This window comes from Agrilus planipennis, unplaced genomic scaffold (genome assembly GCF_000699045.2).
Source record: "Agrilus planipennis isolate EAB-ADULT unplaced genomic scaffold, Apla_2.0 scaffold49, whole genome shotgun sequence".
Classification (NCBI taxonomy): domain Eukaryota; kingdom Metazoa; phylum Arthropoda; class Insecta; order Coleoptera; family Buprestidae; genus Agrilus; species Agrilus planipennis.
In genome coordinates, this window is record NW_020438913.1 from 765,859 (window position 1) to 772,573 (window position 6,715).

The window sequence follows — 6,715 nt, forward strand, 5'->3', positions numbered from 1 at the left end:
TTTTAAAAAGCGTTTGTTATATGATAGTGAGCGAATTAGGAAAAAAAGCCTTTCGAATTGATTACTGCAATTAAATGAATGAAGTGTGACAAGAATTAGAAGTACAGTAGAAGTTAAAAGTAATAGGAGCGTCTGAAGAAGTACTAATAATAATACGGTACAAAACGTTACGAACAATAATTCCTTTTAACTAAAGTTTTGATCCTATAAGTCCTCTAGATCCAGGATAGAGTTGAAAATATAACTATATGTTTTATAGCCAAAACAATAACATAATAATCGTTTGAACATACTAATTATTATAGTAATTGTAGTAACATTGCTTCAGATTAGCCTAAAATGATAATAGAATTGAGAGTTGTATTTCTATTTTGTTGGTAGATTAATAACAAATGTTGGGTTTTATTTAGACTGAAGATAAGTTTTTTATGGTAGGCATCACCCAACAAAAATTACTCTTTTCTATTGTTCGATATTGGATCAAAGTATGTGTAATAGATATTAATAGGAGCTGTACAAAAGTATTGGCAGACAGTCTGGCAGACATTCGATTGTAGAAAAGATGTAATAAATTATTCATCGCCTGCTTTTGCAGTCTACTGTTTTTATCTTACATTTTATCGTCACTAATCGTAATAAATTTTGGAATATGACCCATTGCAAGCAGGGCATTACGCAATGGCCAAACGATGAACCACACCGTTGTATAATTCCTTATAACTCAAAACGGTTTGAGTTCCGTAATAATATTACTGGGTATATGTATTAATAAAAAATGAATCAGATAGCACGATAATTTCCTCCCCCGGTGCTTATGCGATTTTTCACCATCTCTAGGTAAGGAAGTAAAATTTCCTTATGTTGATAGTTTAGCAATTATGCTTAACAAGAAAATAATCGGCAAAAGATCTCGTTTTGGATACTTTTGCTTTGCAACATAATCATAAGGTTGTCAGTCGCAAGACCGATTGGACATGCAGCTGAATTCTTTTCCATCCTGAGCTAATCTTCGCATTTCCCTAAAACTATAATATCCCACATCCTTAAATATCCTTAACTATTTGTGAACAATAATCTAATCCAGGTATATCTCTCCTCCTCTTTCTTCATCTAATCTCTCTAAATAAATTAATGCTTGAGAAGGCGTCCTACCAACCTATTTCGCCTATTTCTTTTTGACTTCCAAAGCGCCCCCGTTCGCGAGCATATTAAATTAAAGGCGACTCTATTCTGCACCATCCTCTATTTTATATCTCTACTGCTCTTTACATCCTGAGTTTTCTGACTTCTTAGATATCGAAAATCAACCACTTCTTCTAATTCTTCGTCTCCTACCTTTATATTATATTCACTCTTTCCCTACTTTTTCCTCCCTTTAATGCCAGTGTTTTTGTTTTACTATTATTTATTTTCATACAATACTATTTTGCCAATACCGCTTTCATTTTATTTAATGCTATTTCTAACTCCTCCTTGCTAGATGCCAATGCTGTTATATCACTTGCAAATCTAAGCATTCTGCCCCTATGTATCCCTAAAATTGTCCTCGTCTTTAATGATGTTTATCCTGGCTTCGATATATCGATTAAAAAGTAGCGGTGACAATGTGCATCCTTGACAGATTACCTTCCTAGTATTTTCTCCTATTCGTTGCTGTTCAAATTCTATAATTGTCTGTTGCCCTTTATGCAAACTATATATCACCCTTCTATCTCTGTATCTCATCCCTATATTTTTAAACATAATTAACATCTTGTCCCATTTAAAATTATCGAAAGCCTACTCTATTTAGGCGCTCTTTTTTTTTTTATCATTTTCTCTATTGTTACCCGCAAATCTAAAGTGACCTTCTGCATTCTTCTATTTCTTCTAAATCCAGTTTGGTCTTCTCCTACCTCTTTGTTTCATTCTTTTCTGTACGATTCCAGTAATGATTTTGGAATCACTAGTACTACGTTCCATTTAGTCCTCCGGGACTTTCCTCGTCTCGTATATGTGACTAACTAGCCTAAGCATACGATCTCTAACCTCTTGTCCTGCATGTTTTAAATTTTCGTATTCAGTCTTATTATTCTTTAAGTTTTTTAATACTAAGTTAACGTTGTCTCTCGTTATGGGCTATCCTAGCTCACTCATCTCCACACTGTCTACTTCTCCAATGCATCTCCTTATTTTTGTCCTGGGTACAGGTCCTTGATATATTCTTTCCTCCTATCTGCCTATTTCTCATTTTCTATCAAAGTGACCCCTGTCTGGTTCCTTATATTATTACTACGATGCATTGCTTCTTCCGTTTTTCCTTGAAACTTTTCTTTTCCTTCTTTATATCTCATATGAATCCACTGTTCCCTAGCTGCCTTATTCACTTCTTAATTATTATTTCCCGCTTAATCGCCTTATTTTTTTTTTCGGCCTTCTGCGTCTGTCCTGCTCTTGTATTTACATCTTTCTTTTATTAGTCCGACAGTCTCATTAGTTATCCAGTAAAAGTTAAGTAAAGTTAATTATCCACATAAAATGCGTACATGTAAAATTAAATTTCCGTGTGTGAAGGCGCTCGTAATAACACTTGAAATGTATTTGGTTTCTGCGTTATATGTGGGGACAAATATTGATAAGATTTAAATCTAATTTATAAAAGATTAACTCCGTCTCAGATAGTAGTAAACATCAGAAGCTGTTAACAGTGTGTCATTACTGCCGTGCTTGGAGCGTACCCATTTAATTTATAACAAAAATAATAATCGTAATATAAAAAAAACAACCGTAAGTACGAATTTAATTTACATTTATTTTAAAGTGCGGTACAGTACCCTTTGGGCAATGGCAATGGGTTTATAAGGGGGTAATAAGCGTTGCAAAACACAGAAAGAATTACTAAAAACAGCGCAATGAACGCCATCTGTAGAATGCTGCATTTTGTGGGACTCACAAACATAGAAAAATAAGAAAAAAGTTCGTTACTTGTTAATAAATCCATTGATTATTTACATATTTTGATTGTTAGTTGAAATTTTCGGCAAGGACTATACAAGGGTATAACTATAGATGCCGAAAGTTTACGAAACACTGGTGTAGATGAAAACTTATTAGAATTGTAAAATTGAAAGTTTACTTTTGTAGATAAAAAGGTTCCATTCGGTCTGACCTTACTAATCAAAAAATATTTTTCGAAATTATGATCATCAAATAGAAAACGAAACACAAAAATCATGTTCTATTTCGTCAGCGATCAGTGATTGACGAAACTGTTGGTTTTTACGTCAATCTGTATTCACGTATCTACTATTTATAAGCACGCGATTTTCAGCGACTCGTCAAGTGATCACGTGTTTTTAACGAATGTGTTTTAGTAATTTATATCTGTATTTGCAGAAACCGACGCTACTTTTTTAATTCAATTACGATAAAAACGTTTTTGTACATCTATTTGTAAGAATTAAAATTAAATAGGAAATGAGGAAGAAAACACCACAAATGGCGCGATAAACGCCATCTGTAGTACGACAGCAGCTAAAAGTTGGTCTGTGTTCTGTCGGAGCTGCCTGCGACGCGCTGATGAGATCCAAAAAGATCGAAATCGCGATCCGCAGTTTCGACAGAATATAGACCACTTCGAATTATTATTATTATTATTAGAAATGAGGGAGGTTTTAAAGTGCAACCGCTGACGCAAGAACATTTTGCCACCTTTCCGGATCATACCATAAAAACACAAAAGTGTCACTTAAATTAATTATATCTTTTCATATACGTCAATATTCGCTGATAATTTTATTGATAGTCTAGCCGGATTATCCTCGCTTCTCCTAAGAAAAATTAGTTATCATTCGTGAACGTTCTCGAACCTTCTAAAAAATTCTAAAGCATTCTCGAACGGAACTCGATCAACACTTTCACTGACTTTCTATACGGAGTCCTTTTAGTAACCACCATATCTTTGAAACCAACCCCCCTGCATCTGAAAACCGAAACCTTTTTCATGGACGGGAGGTGGAAGGCTAACATACCATATAACCTCATGAGACTGCAGGATTCGACTGAGGAGCTTCAGCTTACCATCAACCTTTTTCTGAACGGTCTTCAAACTGAACGCCTACTTCGTTTACAAACCGTCAAAATTTTAAATATAGTCCAAAAACGTACTTTTTTTATTAAATGTAGATCTGTTTTTTCGTATTGACATTAAAAAAAGTAACAAATACTGCGATTCAGAAATTGATATTGAAAATGGTTTATAGCGAAATCGTTTATCAACGACTGGTGGTAGTATTGCGAAGGTGTTCCGGTTTTTCTTATACCTTAAGATACTTTATTGAGTTATGAATAAAACAGACCAACGCACTTTTTGTCTGTAAATGTCTGGGAATTTTGAATGGTTGCACAAAGTACTTATCTCGAGATAAGGTAACGAGAGCAACACTCTGCATTAATTTCGCGTTATTGTTTTGCATATTATTGTTTTCTTATCAGAATTGTAATGACTAATGTATTATTTGCCCAAGGATCTAATTTATTTATCATAGAAATTACTATTAAGAAAATGGGAATACTTTTACTTACCAATGTCTATGGAAGCATTAATTGAAAATTCGGCCATCAATCAATATGGAATAGAACATTATTTTTAAAGAATTTTGTTTTTAAGATAATGTGATAAAGATTGTAAGCAATTTTCTGCTAGGCAAAACACATTGATATTAATTAGCAAATAACAATTCAATAATTTATCAAGACGTGGATCACGATTTCACATCCAGATATCAACTGATGCAGTTTAACCCCGACGCTACGGGGTTTAATGGACGCGTTAAAATAATAACTAATAAATAGTAATAATGTACATATTTACCAACATTTTTTAACCAGCCCCTTACAACTTGCCCCTTGTAAGTTGCGTCCCGCAGCCCTAGAACTCTCGCGTAGGAATAGTTCTCCCTTTAAAGGCAAGCTGATATACTATCCTGTTAAAGATATTGCTACCTTCTACTCTACCCCTTACTAACTAGGAGGTATATATGTCCAACTAACGTAACAATTAAATAAACCTAAATAAATAATTTTCACACCTATTCGACATCTCACCATCAATTGTTTCGTCACAATGTATTTAACTAAAGATTAGATTTTTCGTTATCTTCATCGTCTAGCAAAGGTAGATTGAAGAGCAAACAGTGTAGAAATTGTTTTATTTACTTAACTAGGATGGGTCTCTGTCATGCATTTTCTAGTCTCTAGATGTTGATTCAATCAGCATGTCTGTAAAAAGTTTCGCTCCATAAGTAACCGTTTCATTAAATAAAATTTAGTGTAAACCAAATCGATTATTGGAAAGTATCGTCCAATGCAATTATCTAATAAGTGATTTTTAATGAATGAACATAAAGAAACTTCATGTAAAATACTGGATTAATTACTCATACGGTGTTGCAAAGTGATTCAAGGATAATCAATCGTAGGTAAAAGATTAATTTTTTCTTCATACTATAATACGAATACAGTTATCCGTAGAATGTTTAAGGAGTTTATCCTAGGTTTGATACCAACCCCCGAAGTAGGTTCTACTTTCAGATTTGGTTTAGAGATTAGTGATGGTCAAAGCAAAACCAAGGTTATCCTAATCTTAGTATTAGACTTGCTTATTCGATCTTATTTTGATCTTGGTCTTGCTCAAATACTTTCAGCCTTGGTCTTGGTCGAGCTGACATAGTCTCGGTATTGATTATAATCTTGCTGATATAGTCTTGTTTTTGATCTTGGGTGTTAAGTTTTGACCTTACTTATTTAATCTGATACTTGCGTTTCTTTTAATAAATCTTCTAAGCACAAATTTTTCTATTTAACGACACAATAATTGTCTTAAATATTGAAATCTTCTTTCATACATGTGAGCTTGTCATGACTGTTCGAGTCCTATTCATCAATTCGTTTCACTCAAAATTCAGTTTCTTTTTAACGTCTGCTTTTTTTGAAATAATAGTTTCTTTAAGAATCAAAATCTTTTGTTTCGATTTCGAGAAGGGTTTCTTTTGTGCCTATGCGTAAAATAGTGTTATATNTAAGTTTACTATAAAATCTACTATATAAAAAATTAAATCAATCTGTAAATTCCTTTTTCTAAGAATACAGTTCTAATTAACCTGATTATAGTAATCTTCTTACAATACTTCTCGTTAATAGATGGAAGGATTCTATCGACAAATTTAATAAGTTCACTATAAAAATTTAAATCACTGTTAATCCCTTTTTCTAAGAATAGAGTTCTAATTAACCTGATTATAGTAATCTTCGTACAATACTTCTCGTTAATAGATGGAGTTACAAAATACAAAAAAAGTATTCCAAATACATAAATAAGAACTTCTATACTGTCTTATTTTTTCATCTTCCTTTTCCATTTTTTCTTTCAGATAATATTATCGCATTTTGATTAATTCGGCGGTTATTACGTGATAATTCATCTCTTCGATAAAATAATTAAAAACAACACTTCCTTTGTTTATTTTTTATCACTATATTTACAATGAATTGTGACTATTGTTTCCACAATAATCTTCTTATTTCCAAACAATTCAAATGAGAATAAAGTATTTATGCTAATTTAGGAATTTAATTAATACATTAAACAGCTGTGAGTGGATACACATTTCCTGTTGGTCGTTTGGTAACTTATTTTTGCGGTTTTTGTATATATGTACCATGATTTATATATAAA

At 32.6% G+C, this 6,715-nt stretch overlaps 1 protein-coding gene across 2 annotated transcripts in view; it reads left to right on the forward strand.

Moving 5' to 3' along the window:
- Positions 1 to 6,715, forward strand: part of LOC108733433 (protein GDAP2 homolog) — a 40,260-nt gene that overhangs the window by 1,371 nt on the left and 32,174 nt on the right. The window contains exon 1 of one of the 2 annotated variants that reach the window (XM_018464604.2): positions 2,665 to 2,766. The exons of the other annotated variant lie outside the window; for it this stretch is intronic. The gene's annotated coding sequence lies outside the window, so the exon portion shown is untranslated. Of the gene's footprint in view, positions 1 to 2,664; positions 2,767 to 6,715 lie in introns of those variants that run through there. 2 annotated transcript variants of the gene reach the window in all.